This window comes from Bubalus kerabau, chromosome 2 (genome assembly GCF_029407905.1).
Source record: "Bubalus kerabau isolate K-KA32 ecotype Philippines breed swamp buffalo chromosome 2, PCC_UOA_SB_1v2, whole genome shotgun sequence".
Taxonomy (NCBI): domain Eukaryota; kingdom Metazoa; phylum Chordata; class Mammalia; order Artiodactyla; family Bovidae; genus Bubalus; species Bubalus kerabau.
Window position 1 is genome coordinate 84,478,403 of NC_073625.1, and position 16,110 is coordinate 84,494,512.

A 16,110-nucleotide genomic window follows, 5' to 3' on the forward strand; every position below is an offset into this window, starting at 1 on the left:
TTCTCCTTTGCCTTTAGCTTCTCTTCTTTTCTCAGCTATTTGAAAGGCCTCCTCAGACAACTATTTTGCCTTTTTGCAATTTTTTCTTGGAGATGGTCTTGATCCTTGTCTCCTGTACAATGTCACGAACCTCCGTCCATAGTTCTTCAGGCACTCTGTCTATCAGATCTAATTCCTTGAATGTATTTCTCACTTCCACTGTATAATCTTAAGGGATTTGATTTAGGTCATACCTGAATGGTCTAGTGGTTTTCTCTACTTTCTTCATTTTAAGTCTGAATTTAGCAATAAGGAATTCATGACTTAAGTCTGAATTTGGCAATACAGAGTTCATGATCTCAGCCACAGTCAGCTCCAGTTCTTGTTTTTTTCTGACTATAGACAACTTCTCCATCTTTGCCTGCAAAGAATGTAATCAATCTGATTTTGGTATTGACCATCTGGTGATGTCCATGTGTAGAGTCTTCTCTTGTGCTGTTGAAGAGGGTGCTTGCTATGACCAGTGCATTCTCTTGGCAAAACTCTGCTAGCCTTTGCCCTACTTCATTCTGTACTCCAAGGCCAAATTTGCCTGTTACTGCAGCTATTTCTTGACTTCCTACTTTTGCATTTCAGTCCCCTATAAAGAAAAGGGTATCTTTTGGGGGTGTTAGTTCTTGAAGGTCTTGTAGGTCTTCACTGAATCATTCAACTTCAGCTTCTTCTGCTTTACTGGTCAGGACACAGACTTGGATTATTGTGATACTGAACGGTTTGCCTTGGAAACGAACAGAGATCATTCTGTCGTTTTTGAGATTGCATCCAAGTACTTCATTTTGGACTCTCTTGTTGACTATGATGACTACTCCATTTCTTATAAGGGATTCTTGCCCACAGTAGTAGATACAATGGTCATCTGATTTAAATTCACCCATTGCAGTCCATTTTAGTTCACAGATTCCTAAAATGTCGATGTTCCCTCTTGCCATCTCCTGTTTGACCACTTCCAATTTGCCTTGATTCATGGACCTAACATTCCAGGTTCCCATGCAGTACTGCTCTTTATAGCACTGGACCTTGCTTCCATCACCAGTCACATCCACAACTGGGTTCTGTTTTTGCTTTGGCTCCATCTCTTGATTCTTTCTGGAGTTATTTCTCAACTGATCTCCAGTAGCATACTGGGCACCTACCAACCTGGGGAGTTCATCTTTCAGTGTCCTATCTTTTTGCCTTTTCATACGCTTTATGGGGTTCTCAAGCCAAGAATACTGAAGTGGTTTGCCATTCCCTTCTCCAGTAGACCACATTTTGTCAGAACTCTCCAGCATGACCTATTCATCTTGGGTGGCCCTATATCGCATGGCTCCTAGTATCACTGAGTTAGACAAGGCTGTGTCCATGTGATCAGTCTGTTTAGTTTTTTGTGATTGTGGTTTTTATTCTGTTGGCGTTCTGATGGATAAGGAGCTTATGGAAGCTTCCTGATGGGAGAGACTGACAGGGAACTGGGTCTTGCTCTGATGGGGGGGTCATGCTCAGTAAATCTTTAATCCAATTTTCTATTGATGGGCAGGGCTGTGTCCCTCCCTATTGTTTGACCTGAGGCCAAGATATGGCAGAGTTAATGAAGATAACGGTTCTTCAATAGGTCCCATGCATGCACTCCTGCACTGAGTGCCCCCAATCCTGCAGCACCCACCACCAACCCATGCCTCTGCCAGAAACTCCTGGACACTCACAGGAAAGTCTAGGTCAGTCACTTTTGGGGTCACTGCTCCTTTCTCCTGGGTCCTGGTGCACACAAGGTTTTGTTTGTGCCTTCCAAGAGTCTGTTTCCCAGTCCTGGGTAAGTTCTGGGGGCTCTATGGTGGGGTTAATGGCTACCTCCTCCAAGAGGGCTTATGCCCTATACAGTTTATATCATAATCATGTCTCAATGCTACATTATAGCCAGACCGAAACCAGCCTTTTAAAACTTATCTTGTTGTTTCTTTCGATGTATATAATGCATATCAAGAATCTACAGTGGAGAAATGAAGTTGGAAAATAATCTCCTGACCATCTTTCCATGCCTGGTATTCTGGTCCTTATTAATCAGCTCCCATAAATCTGGTCTTTGACACCACAGACAAATACAACTTTATTAGCTGCAAGTCTATTTGGCGGCCTTTGAATGGCTTTCTCAGATTGCATGGCTCTCACAGTGCGACAAGTCCTTTCATGTTGATTAAAATACTTGAGGGATACAAACAACAACAACAGGGTAACAGGAAATCCAGTCATTTCTTTCATCTTCCCAGCGGGGGCCAGCCAGCACAACTTGACTTTCTTCAAACAAAACTCCCCTTTTTGTGGCTGAAGAAAGGCTTTGGCAAACACTTATCCTTTGATATGATACACACTTGACAAAAATCACAGAGCAAATCAAGCCACTGCTTTGAAGAAAATGCTTATTAGAAACCTGAAGCTCTTAAGTGCACTAGGACTTAATGCCACTGCCAGCAACTTGAGGCCAAATGTGTCTGTGGCGTTGATTTAAAGTCAAGTCCAAGCGTACTGACTTCAGGACCGCAGCTGCCGCTACAATCCTTAGTTTCATTGAAGGATACCTTGAAGAACTGTTTAGTTTTCAAGTGCATTCTGGAATGTCAGTCCTGTATTTCATTCTGGTAAAGCAAGCATTTTATTATTTATAGACAGAAAGGAATGTGAGGAAATCCTTGTTCTATAGCCTGTGCTCAAAGTACCAGAACCTCCAGTAACACACTAATTTCTTTTCAAAGTAGAAACTCAGCTTCTGAGGTGAGAATGCTGAGCATCCTGGGTCAAACCAGAATTCCAACATGAAGGGCCAGGGCTAGAAATCCTCATACACTTTGAATCCCATGGAAGACAAATGGCACATTCAAATTAGGATAGTTTAAGGGAAATTTAATAAAAGGATTTATAAATGTATGTGCAAGGGTGGAAAGCCTAGAAGGGATAAACAGTACCTCTGGCCTTTTAATGGGTTTCCCTGGTGGCTCAGACGGTAAAGAATCCACCAGCAATGCAGAAGACCCAACTTCAATCCCTAGGTTATGAAGATCACCTGGAGAAGGACATGGCAACCCACTCCAGTATTCTTGCCTGAAGAATTCCATGGACAGAGGGGCCTGGTGGGCTACAGTCCACAGGGCTGCAAAGAATCAGACACAACTCAGCAACTAACACTTTCACTTTCACTGGCCTTTTATCAGGTAGGTGTTAGCAACCCTAAGTCTGCAGAGGACTGAGTGCTGCTAAGCCACTTCAGTCATGTCCAACTTTGTGCAACCCCATAGATGGCAGCCTACCAGGCTCCTCCGTCCCTGGGATTCTCCAGGCAAGGACACTGGAGTGGGTTGCCATTTCCTTCTCCAATGCATGAAAGTGAAAAGTGAAAGTGAAGTCACTCAGTCGTGTCCGACTTTTTGCGAACCCATGGACTACAGCCTACCAGGCTCCTGTGTCCATGAGATTTTCCAGGCAAGAGTATACTGGAGTGGGGTGCCAGTACCTTCTCTGAGGACTGAGTGGTGATGACCAAGGACTGAGTGGTGATGACCAAAACCCATAGACAGAGGAGCTAGGTGGACAGCAGCCACCTTCAGCAACCCCTCAGGAACAGAACAAAGTGAAGAGGTCCCCAGACTCACCTCCCTACTTTTTATTTCCCACTGATTTTCCCCAATGTCCTCACATAACCAGGGGACAGAGGGCCAGGGAGTCAGGCGACATGGTCCTTCCAGGTCATTTTTCCAGGGGGATGTGGCTCTATGGAGCCTGCAGAAGACAGCCTACCAACTGACATCACCATTGCCACCTAAATCACCCTGAAGGTAAACAGCAGACACCTGCTCTAAGTGCTGACGTCAATAAAAAGGAAAAATTCAAAACTCTCAGATTTTCTTTGATAAAGCTCATTCAATTTTCCAAGGTGGAAATGTGGAAGTCAGGTTTGTAATTAAGCTTAAAAACATAATATTACATAGATTCCATTAATGATTTACATACACCCAAACAACACAAATATGTTTTTTAAAATACAGATAGTATACTTTGCCGAAATAACTGTAACAAGGATAAAAACATATGAAGAAACTAAAATTGTAAATATGCCCTGAAAGAGCATATTTCTGTAATAGTTTTATCCAAATGTTTTCCTCTTTGATTCAGAAAGTCATCACTAAAGAGAACGTCTAGATAGAAAAACTCTTCCCAGTAGTTCAGCTCTTACTAATCTTTAGACATGTCTGCTTTGATCTTTCCCTGACACTTCAGGTCCAGCATCCTCAAAGACACATTTATGTTTCCTTCTCTTTCTTCCCACCCATGACTACTCTCTGAATGATGGATCATAGGGGACAGGGTGGTACATACACACACCCTGAGCTTTTTTACATGGTATACATTCAATGGATATATTTACTGATTATTGAACAATTATGATTTTTAACATCTACTTTCAGTGAATAATGAAACTTTGCATGAAAAATATAAATGAGAAGCATAGTGGAGAAAGCACTAACTCTACTGCTATCCTTACATGACCTGGATTTTGGAAGAATAAGCAATGATTTATGAAAAAGCCTGTCCAACTTAGTAAATAGGAAATTTGATCTAAGAATCTATCAATTAAATTAAAATAATAGTCTGTAAAGGAAATGAATGAATGCATTATTAACCTGTCAAAATCAGTAAATCTCAGAAATGTAATCTTAATTAGGAGATAGTGAAACTAGCACACACACACAAGACTTCAATTGAAAAGTGTAGAGGAGGAAAGGGCACTAGACAACAAGCAGGCATCCCATGCCAGAGCTGAGACTGGTTACCAGTTTGACCACATGTAGTTTCACGGGGTATAAATGAAACAAGATGTGTCATGAATTGATGACCACTGAAGTAGGTATAAGTAAATGAGGACTCTATGCCAGCACTGTCCAATAAAAATATAATGTAAGTCATTTATGTAGTTTCAAATTTTCTAGAAGCCATGTTTGGGAAAGTAAAAAGAAACAGATGAAATTCATTTTAAATCACATTTTAACTCAATATATCCAAAACATTATCATTTCAACATGTGTCACTAGCCATGTTTGAAGTGCTGTATTGCCACCTTGCCAGCGATTATTAGAAAGAAAAGCCAAGTTCTCTGTTATTCACTTCACTTTTATGCATGTAAAGAATGTTTTCATAATAAAAAGTTTTGTTTTGTTTTCTTTTTTTTTAATTAATTTTATTTTTTTTAAACTTTACATAATTGTATTAGTTTTGCCAAGTTTTAAAAAAAAGTCAACAAACTTGGCACCTGTCTCTCACCATAGCTCAGTTTTCCCATTTACATGTTGAGGGAACTGTACTAGTCATTAGATCATTTCTAAAGTGTCTTCTAATTCTGTTTCCAAGATTTTCTTCCTAAAGTATTCTTTCTGATTTTTCACTACTCTATAGAAACATGGACATTAAAAAAAAAAAAAAGGAATTCCTTTATGCTGTCAAAAAATTATGACCTTGAGAATTACCATTCTTAATTTATCTAAGAAATATTTTCAGACAAATGACCATTTATATATAAAATAATTTTTCTACTGCTTCAAAACCAAATGGTCATATATAAATAAGCTCAGTTTACATTTACCACTGTTTTGTTCATTCAGTTTTTCCTTTCACACAATATTAACCATTTGGCCCTGGTGAGAAATGGAAAAGGTAGATTAAAATCACAAATATAAATCACAATTCATGTTCAAAAAGTGATTTTATAGAAACAGGAATTAAAATATCTTGGGAATTTTTCCCATTATTTTTTAAAATTTGGTCTAGTAACTTCATGGATTTATCAAATGTATTCATTTGATATTTTTGTATTATATTTAATAGTTGTATTTATAGAGCCTCAACCTCACACTGTTCAAATTTTTATTTAAAGTAAAAATTTCTGTAAATAATTCAATGTGCTTAATATAAAATATCTGTCCTTATAGCTGACAAAACTGTTTAATTTTCATTTGATTGCTTCGATGGCCTGCCAACCCATTCTGTCCTCTTAGCTTAGTATTTAGGTCAACCTGAATAGTGAGTATGCTCCTAGTGTCATTTAGAAGAAACATTTTTAATTAATTCCAAATAGAAGGAAGTTTCATACTTGACCAATTTTAAAAGATCTCAGTATATATGAAAAATTCTATCTTGCTAAATATAATTTACATTTTGTATATGTAAAGGTTATGTGCAATATAAGGTTAATTACCAAGAAATCTCTGCAATTTTGTTAATAGGAAACTATTTTTTGTACACATATAATTACATTTTGTAAATCACTTTGAACACAATTATTTATGGACACTTTTATTACAATAAAGTGGAGAAGGAAATGGCAACCCACTCCAGTATTTTTGCCTGGAAAATCCCATGGATGGAGGAGCCTGGCAGGCTACAGTAAATGGGGTCGCACAGACTCGGACATGACTGAGTGACTTCACTTATTACAATAATTAGTTAATCTATTATTAATCTATTTTTTAAAATAGCTAAAATCTACAGACCTACCTACAGAGTTATATGGTAAATGCCTGTTGAGATTTTTTACCCCCAGTCATACCGCAAGTCTTAGACAGATATACGATTAAACAGTTCTTAGAATGAGAAGTACAATGTTTTTATACCAGGTACACCATCTCTTTCAGTTGTTGATTTAAAATTGTGGTTTACTTCCTCTTGTAGTTTGAACAACATGCCCTACAGGTGAGTGAGAGCTAAGGGTACATGAGCTAATTACATAAAATAATAAAATTCATATCCTGAAATCAGACATACACACAAATAATTTCCAGAGGTTCCTTCACTATTACTCCCACAAAAGAAAATTTAATTAGAGACTTTTTTGGACAAACAAAAAAATCACTACCATAAATCAATTCTTTTCTTTATGGTTTTCTTCGTTTAATCCGTTTATCTGGTCTTCATTACTTGTGAGGTTCCAGTCACCTCTTTCTACAACTTTCACAAAAACAAAGATCCATTTTCCTTAATGGGACTAGACAATCTATTGGCATTGACAGGAACAGAAGTCTCTATGCAATTATGGGAATAAAGGTTGGTTCTCAATTATGGGGAAAAAAAGGGTTGTTCCCCTGACTGGCAATCCTTAAATATAACATGAAGGAGAGAAGTTAAGAAAAGAATACAAACAGGATTATACTACTAATTTTTCCCTAAGCACACATTTCTACTAATCTAATAACCACAATACTTAAAGATGCAAATTTAATTAATTTCACTAGCAACATTTCCAGCCACCAATATATCCTCAAGGGCTTCAATGTTTTATCACACAAGCTCAGCATCTGTGGCTCTTAGCCTGGCAGAAAAGTTTTCCGGGAGAATACTTTTCAATAATGGTAGCCAAAGGAGAAACAAAAACTTAGTGATATGACTTGGAGCTCTATACTGTCTAACAAATCAGGTGCCCAAACACTGGATAACCTTCAGGCCACATATGTTCGAGTAGTTGTCATCTGCAAAGGCAAAGCTTCCTTGGATGAAATGCCAACTTTCCTGCAAGAAACATAAGCCCCTCTGGCAATATTCAGACTGGCACTGTTAGTAATAGCCGGTGTCAGAAAAAATTATTGGATATGGTAATTCTAAATGTAGTACGTACAGAAGACACTCAGTTGTTCTAGCAAGAAGAGTAGGATACAAAATGAGAAATGACCTTCAACCCAATTTTAAGCATGATCTACTGTGGCCCCAAAACTCATGATTACAAATATATCCTAGGTACTTCACAAGATGGACTCACTACCTCCATGATAGTTTTCCCTTACACATGTTCTCATCTTTAGACATAATTTTTTCTCTTTATTGCCCGGACATACCTGAACATCTCTCCCCAAACATTCTCTGCTCTCCATTCCAGGGAATGGAATGTCTCAATACTTCAAAACCACAAGAAAAATTCAACTTTCTGGAGCCAGTCATGACAGATCTAATCTAAATGAAATCACTCACACTTCTAAATTCCTATGGTCTATTCCACTTATTTGGCAGTTAAGTTCTGCATTTACAGTCTAATTGTTTTTTATATTATTTCTAGCTTTCACCCACAACTGTACAGTGAGCTGTTTAACACGTTAGACTCTGCTTAATTCCTATCACTGTACTCTCCTTAATACCTAGTACATTGCCTGGTCCTCACTTAATATTTAATAAGAGTTGAGTGGATTTTATAAATGAAAAAAAGGAGGTGGTGAGAATTAATACATTTTCTATTGTTGAAAAATTCAATACTACAATATACATTTTCCTCTTGAGAACTTAGTCCTCTTCCAGAGCTGTTTTCCAACACAACACAGCTTTTCATATACATCATTCAATTCTCATTCCTATTAACAAAGGTGAAACTATTCATGTTGCAATTGATAATGATGATGTCATTCACTTCCGATGTGCTATAAACAAGACTTCTAAACTGTTACAGCAGAATGAAGAATAACTGATATGAAAGGAAAATATTCAATTATCACAGTAGCATTAAAGGACAGTGAGCAGGGAGTGATGCAGGTGAGTGGCAGTAACTAGGTAATAACACGTAGTGCAGTCAAGAAGAAATATTAATAACATCAAAATCTAAAGAACAAGAGGAAATGACTGGCATAGCATCCAGCCACTCAACAAACATACAGTAAGTATCTACTACACATCAGCCAATGGGATTAACAATTACAAATTAAAAATGTAGACCTCTCTCTCAAAGATCTCTAGTAAGAAAGATATAATCTAATAAATGTATAAACAATAATAAATAAATGAAACATAAATTATAAGGGAGATTTAAAGAGCTTTGCTGGGGACGGGGCTGGGGGCAGGGAAACATGGCTAGCCACACAGGCAGTTTATTCTCACTGTGTTGCCTAATTTAACACAGCACCCAGCTTTCTGTGGACACTTAATAACTACCGGTTGGCAAATCGATAAGTGCCAGTGGTTGGGGAAAAAGAGATGAGTACCTTATCTCGCCAGCAGCCCAACAAGCTGGTGTGGATGGCGTGGGAGCCTCCTTAGCTCTGACAGCTACACAGTGACTCCCAGTGGTCACAAGTTGAACCTCATCTGTAATCATAACAAAGTAAATATATTATTTTATATATATATATATATACACACACACACATACGTATTATATTATTTAGTATAACTACTAAAGTCATCACCCTTTTAACAAATTTTGGTGCTCATTCTGCTTAAAATTGAGTAATACTTCTGTCAAGCACAATACAGTGAGCTAAACAAACAAAAAGCTCCTTTCCAATCTCGAAAGCTGGATTCTATGATTTCAAACTAAATTTCTGGGATTTCCTTGGCAGTTCAGTGGTAAAGACTCTGTACTTCCAATTCGGGGGTGGGGCGGGGGGCATGAGTTCCATCCATGGTCAGGAACAAAGATCACACATACCGCACAGTATGGTCAAAAAATACCTAATTTTCTAACATGCCCAGTGTAATGTTAGACCGCACATGAAGCTTATTCTGAGAAATAAGCCTTGTCTCCCAACTAACAAGTGGAAAAAGCTCTTGCAGAAAGATACGGGACTATTTCTGAGCTCTGACTCTTGAGACTTCCTTGGACTGCAAGGAGATCCAACCAGTCCATCCTAAAGGAGATCAGTCCTGGGTGTTCATTGGAAGGACTGATGTTGAAGCTGAAACTCCAATACTTTGGACACCCCATGCAAAGAGCTGACTCATTTGAAAAGACCCTGATGGGGGTCTTTATTCATGGGGTCACAGAGTCGGACATGACAGAGTGACTGAACTGAATTGAACCTAGAAATTAGAGGCATTTTTCTTTCCTCAGAACAATCATTAGCTTTGTAAGAGTTCCAAATTGTCCCAATTACTTTAAATTATGTACCTTCTCCTTCTTTAGAAAAAAGAAGAATGGGTCTTTATATTTTTGGCCATCATACCATCAGTATTTCCATTGATGTTTAACATTTCTCTATCAATAAAAATGACTATGTATTAAAAGTAGGTCATTCTGGCATATTGGTATTTATGGAGTTCAGTTCAGTTCAAACAACACAATCTGTACCAAATATGTGTCAAACATTATGGTACAGGAAGAACAAGGATGGGCAAGATACAGCCACTGCCTAGGAAGAACTTACAGTGGAGTAAGGATGAGAGACCTCTCTGTTCTCCAGATACCAGAGAACAGGAATAAATAACAGAAGCCAGCAATTAGAGCATCACAGTTACAAAGTCACCCTGATACATAACTCCCACATGTTAGTCACTCTCCAAATTCAATCATTTTGTGAGCAACTGCCATCTTCAGTTCCAGTCACAATGCTCAGGGAAGACCCTGACCTAGGATTCCAATGTTGTCAGCCATTCTCTTGTTCCTGTATATTAAATTAGACGAAGGCTCTGAACTGACATCAGAGAGAAGTGAAAGGAGACAGCTGAGGGAAAAGAACGTTAACCTACGTATTGAAATCCTTTGAGAAATGCCCTGTCAAAAGTATAGCTAGAAAACGTAGGATGCGAGAAGCTGTATATTACCGTGTAAATGTCCGGGGAGATTCTTCTATCCCCAAATGAAAAGACACTACATGAAATCAAAGGATAACACTGTCCTAAAACTGGACACCTAAGTAACAGACATGGACATCTGTTCATGTAGGCTGACCCCTAGTGATATGAACTGACTGCTGCAGGGACAAGTCTTGGAAAACTGCCTTTAAAAAAGAGACCAAGTTTACTCTCTTCAAAATATAGCACTATACAGCTTCATAAGCATGTAAATTCTAAGTGACATACGTAGCCATACTGTCCTCTCTAAAAACCGAATAAACAACCCACAAAATTTATAATCAAGGAGCAAGCAATGTAACACATAACAGACCTATTAGATGGGACTATCTCCCTTAAACACAAGTCACAGGTTAATCTATGTGGCCTCTGCTACCGTCACCACATCTGTGTCTCTACGAGACCACATTTTGAAGGTCTTCATGATCGGTTGCAAATCACTTATAACAAAGATTATTTTCAATTTTCTGATTTTATTTCAGGGAATTTTGACATACCACAAGATAACCTAGCCTAGTAATTATGAAACACAATCTTAAAAAATCAATTTGTATGTTTCTAAGTAATAAAAAACTAAAACATATGTCATTAATGTTAACTACATAATAATTACAAATAAAACTGACAATGTTAGTAAAAAGGAAGAGCAACTTATTTCATATATTATGTGCTCCTTTTTATAATCAAAAATTACATATCAAAGTCAAATAATGGTTAGGTTTAAGGAAAGTGAGAAATGAGTAAGTAAATGATTTTATACATACAAAACTAGAAATTAACAGCCTTTTCTTCCCCCATCAATCTTCACCACAGAGTCACTAAGGCAATTCTTGGTATAATTAAGGAGTTTAGAAACAATAGTCACCCACATGGGTCAAGTAAGAGGTCTCTTGATCATGTTCTCTTTCCTCAAGATATTTTCTACTGACCTCTCAAAGGGAAACTGCAAGATGCTCTAAATGTGAGGCATTCTTTTTCTTTTTGCTTCTCAGACAGAAATATTTCTATTTTTTGCTTTTTTCCCATCCCTACTAGATAAGTCCATGAGTCACTGGTGAGTGGGCAAGATAGGATAGTCACTCAAATAATGAGTGCCTGAAGATAAACTTGTATATCCCCACCATCTTTTAAAAATGGTTACTGTTTGCCTCATCTTAGAAAAAATATATATACATATATACACAATACACAGGCCATCTAGAAATTGTTCCACCATGAGTAACATATTCTATAATGCACTACAGCTCAAAGAAAGAAAGAAACCATAACTTGTTAACTACATAAAATGCATACCACTGAAAATGAAAATCAAAAGAAACGAGATAAATACATATGCAACCCATTTCTCGAATAGTGGAGTTAACCTGAAATGACTGCAAATTCAAGAATTCTTGAGGTCAACTTAAGAAGCTCCTAAATTATATGGCTTCTTCTAAGCTATTGGTGTCCTAGGAGAGTACCTATCTTTCCTCCTCCTCCACAACCAAAATCACAATAACTTAAAGAAAACTAACAAACAAGGAGGAGACAAAGTTCTGCTGAAAAAAACAGGAATGTGGTCAACAGTAGAAAGACCAACGCTCATCTCATGGCACTATATATCCTGGCATTCCACTAAAACAGCTCAGAATATTTTAGAAACTCAAGCTCTAAGGTTTAGCGGTTCTAATAAAACTTTCACTTCATTTTATTTTTTGCATGTAATAGAGAACCAATAGGCTTCCCTAGTATTTCAGCTGGTAAAGAATCTGCCTGCAGTGCAGGAGACCCTGGTTCAATTCCTGAGTCAGGAAGGTCCCCGGGAGAAGGGATAAGCTACCCACTCCAGTATTCCTGGGCTTCCCTGGTGGCTCAGATGGTAAAGAAACCACCTGTAATGCAGAATACAAGGTTCAATCCCTGAGTAGAGAAGATCCCTTGGAGAAGGAAGGGCAACCCATTCCAGTATTCTCACCTGGAAAACTCCATGGACAGAGGAGCCTGGTGTGCTACAGTCCATGGGATCACAAAGAGTCAGACACAACTTAGCAGCTAAACCACGACCACCAAAGTTCACCTTAGGTATTTTTTATGCAGCCTGTGCTCTTAAATAACTCTTAACTTCAAAAGCACTTCAAAATCTACGTTGCTAAAACTCCATACATACAATTTCTAAGTTTTCCCAAAGTATTGTCATCAGCTCCTCCCATGAATAATAGGCGCCAACACACAAGGTGTAAAACTCAACAACTAAAGCTTCTTCCTTATATTTGAAATTACTAGTGACAGTCATGCCCGTTTTTCAAAGAAATTTTTCTCACACTTTCTGCTCTTTACCTCTCACACCAGTGTTTTGAGAATCTCTGGACTAGTCCAATAGCTCTCAGCACACACATGTTCACAAATAAAGCTGTAATTCAGATACAAAAACTCTGAAGCTTAAGACCATCAATCAAAGAAGAGATGCACAAAAGCATGCACAAAGTTCAAAATCAACACAAAGGTAGAATCTTCAGTTGTGACAAAAGTTCAGTTCAAGAGTGAAGAGCTAAAAAAGAAGAACCATTACTCTACATATCCTAATCACAGGTCCTGCTTCAATCTTTTTTTTTCTTTTTCTGCTGTTGTATTTTTAATGTATTTTTCCCTTGTATTAAAATCATGTCAGTGAACTATTACAGAAAACAGATCCAGATGGAAAAACAGAAAAATGCTGCAATTCACGCTACAGAATGGACAAAAGGGCTTAGGTTTAATATCCACTACTATATAAATAAGTCTCTCAGGTATCCTTGCATTTTCCAGTTTGAAAACCTTTAATTTCAACATGTGGAAGATTTAGCCACATTGGCCTGTTACTTGTAATAGGTCTTGCCCTCCCTCTCTGCTACAATACTCCACAGAGCGATGAGCAAACATATTCCCTTCATAGTTACAGAGTTTGGAAATTAAAGTTATCTACCCAGAGGTAGATAAGTAAAATCTCACTTCATGAAAGCTTTCCAGATGTCTTTACATCCGTTTCTTTCCCTTAATGCAAAGAAGAACTAGTGCGGAAAACCCTGATATTTAAAATAATTCAGTCTGGCAGTTTTTCCTGCATAAGTCAGGCCCTGTGTATAATGCTACTTATACCTTCTTTTGGCAGTCTGATGGTCACAGCCACACGCATAGTATAAGAACTCAAGCATTTTGTTTCTTCTAAGTTCAACAACTACCACTGAGAGTAAACTTAGTTGCTTTGACATGGAAAATCATAACAAATTTCAATTAAACAAACTATATTCTTTTCCAAACAGTCCCTAAGGCCAGATTCTCAGTTAAATGTGTCATTGCAATCATTCCAAACAGGTTGCTAAGATATGCAAAAATCTGGAACAATCAACTTTTTTAAGCTTAATGACCTAGCGATAATAATACCTCACAGTTATTGAAAACCTGTCTCCAAGGATTTCAATGTTTTATTCACCCTCTACCACTCACGTCACAGGTAAGATGTGGACAAAGTTAAGAGTCTATAAATTTAGGCAACTGAAAGTGAAAGTGAAGTCGCTCAGTCGTGTCCGACTCTTAGCGACCCCGTGGACTGTAGCCTACCAGGTTCCTCCATCCATGAGATTTTCCAGGCAAGAGTGCTGGAGTGGGGTGCCATTGCCTTCTTCCAGGGGATCTTCCCGACCCAGGGATCGAACCCGAGTCTTCCGCATTGCAGGCTGACTCTTTACCCTCTAAGCCACGAGGGAAGCCCAACAATTTAGGCAAAAGCACTCTGAAATCAAGTAGCAACAAAGAAGAGTGAGGCAGGAGTGCATTCAGTACCACCTAACATGCTGAGGTGAACACAATACACCAACATAATATACTAAGTAGACAGGAAAAGAGAACAGGAGAAGGGCCAGCACGCCTGACAAGTGAAATGGGCTATTATGCACCTCCTTTTCCACTGGAAAATGGAGAAACTGCATTCTCAGTGTGTAGGTGTGTTGCTCAGATGACCTCTAATGTATCTGAAGCTCTGGGTCATGAAGGAAGACAAATTTAATTCCATCCTTCATTTCCTCTCCACTAATACTCAAAAATGATTTTTTAAATAGACATTTAATTTAATATAGAATGTAACATTTACATTTTAATTTAATGGGACATTCATTGATAACTCTTGGGCACAAAAATATTAGTGACGAACACAACGTATCCAATTTTAAAGCCAGAAAGGATATACTAGAGCTCACTTTGCCCAATCATTCCCATTGTAAAAAAGAAACGGAAACCTTGTTGGTGACACGAACTGTTCCAGATTACACAAGGAAAACGGGACAGAACTGGAACTAGAACTCAGCTCTACTTACTCCTGGTATCACGTTCCTTCCTTCATCTCTGTGGCATCTGTGGAATCTCCGTCTCTAACCCCGGAACACATTCCGTCTCACTGGTCTCCCTTGTTCAGGGCACCCTGGTGGCAGCACCCTCCACTCCTTCTCCCTGCACATGAGGGCTGGAGCACCATAAGGCCCACGGCATGTCCGCACGCGGGTAGATGCCGTGGGCCGCAGCAGGGCTGGCGCGGTATACAGCCTGGCCTTGGGGAGCACCTTCCATTCTTCATTTTCCCCCAACTCTCTCCATTGTGGCCATTCTGGTCCATGCGCAGCATCACCTGCGTCATGGAAATATCTAGAATGGTTCCGCTGCCCCGCAAGCCGACTGCATCTACAACCCTTTCTCCATCAAACACTGCAGTCTCTCCATCCCCTACACCACACTGGGAGATTCGTCACAGCAGTCGGCAGTACAAATAAGTCTTCCTTGGAGCCACTCCCGTGGAGGAAAGCATTTCTCTTTCTTACAGTGAATGTTTGTTCTCCAAACCTTCATGGCGGCGCTCTTCCTGTTCCGGCCGGCGGCGTGCGGAAGTGGGTGGTGCCGGGCTTGGCGTCCTGGCGCAGACGCGGGGCGTGGAACGCGGCTCTTGCCCTGGGCGCTCGCGGGGCGGCGTGAGTGACGGGACAGCTGCGCTCCTCCGGACCTGATGGTGACTCGGCCAGCCGCAGGGCTGCCTGGGGCCCTGGGATCCGCTCTCCATTCCCGCTGCCAAGTGTTTTAAATGGCAATTACGTTGGGATCTGGACTTCCCAGGTAGCTCCGTCGATAAAGAATCTGCCTGCAGTGAAGGAGACCCTGGTCGGAACCGTGGCGGGGAAGATCCCCTAGAGAAGGAAATGTCAGCCCACTCCGGCATTCTTGACTGGAAAATTCCATGGACAGAGGAACGTGGTGGGCGACAGCCCATGGGGTAGCAAGAGTCAGACACGACTTAGCGACTAAACCACCACATTATGCTGAGATAATGTCCTAAAAGTAACGCGTCGTTTCATTCTTCAGTTTTTAATTGGAAATTAACTATGACTTATAAAAGGACTATAAAGTAAAAGAAAGTAAAGTCGCTTAGGCGTGTCCGGATTATTTGCAACCCCATGGACTGTAGCCTACCAGGCTTTTGCATCCATGGGATTTTCCAGGCAAGAA

General features: G+C 39.3%; 1 long non-coding RNA gene across 2 annotated transcripts in view; it reads right to left on the reverse strand.

Moving 5' to 3' along the window:
• Positions 1-15,487, reverse strand: part of LOC129643419 (uncharacterized) — a 152,211-nt gene extending 136,724 nt beyond the window's left edge. For both annotated transcript variants that reach the window (XR_008710300.1, XR_008710301.1), the window contains exons 1-3: positions 14,934-15,487; positions 14,182-14,353; positions 9,018-9,120 (exon numbers count right to left, since the gene is read on the reverse strand). This is a non-coding gene — a long non-coding RNA (uncharacterized LOC129643419). The remainder of the gene's footprint in view (positions 1-9,017; positions 9,121-14,181; positions 14,354-14,933) is intronic.
• Positions 15,488-16,110: the final 623 nt, after the last annotated feature.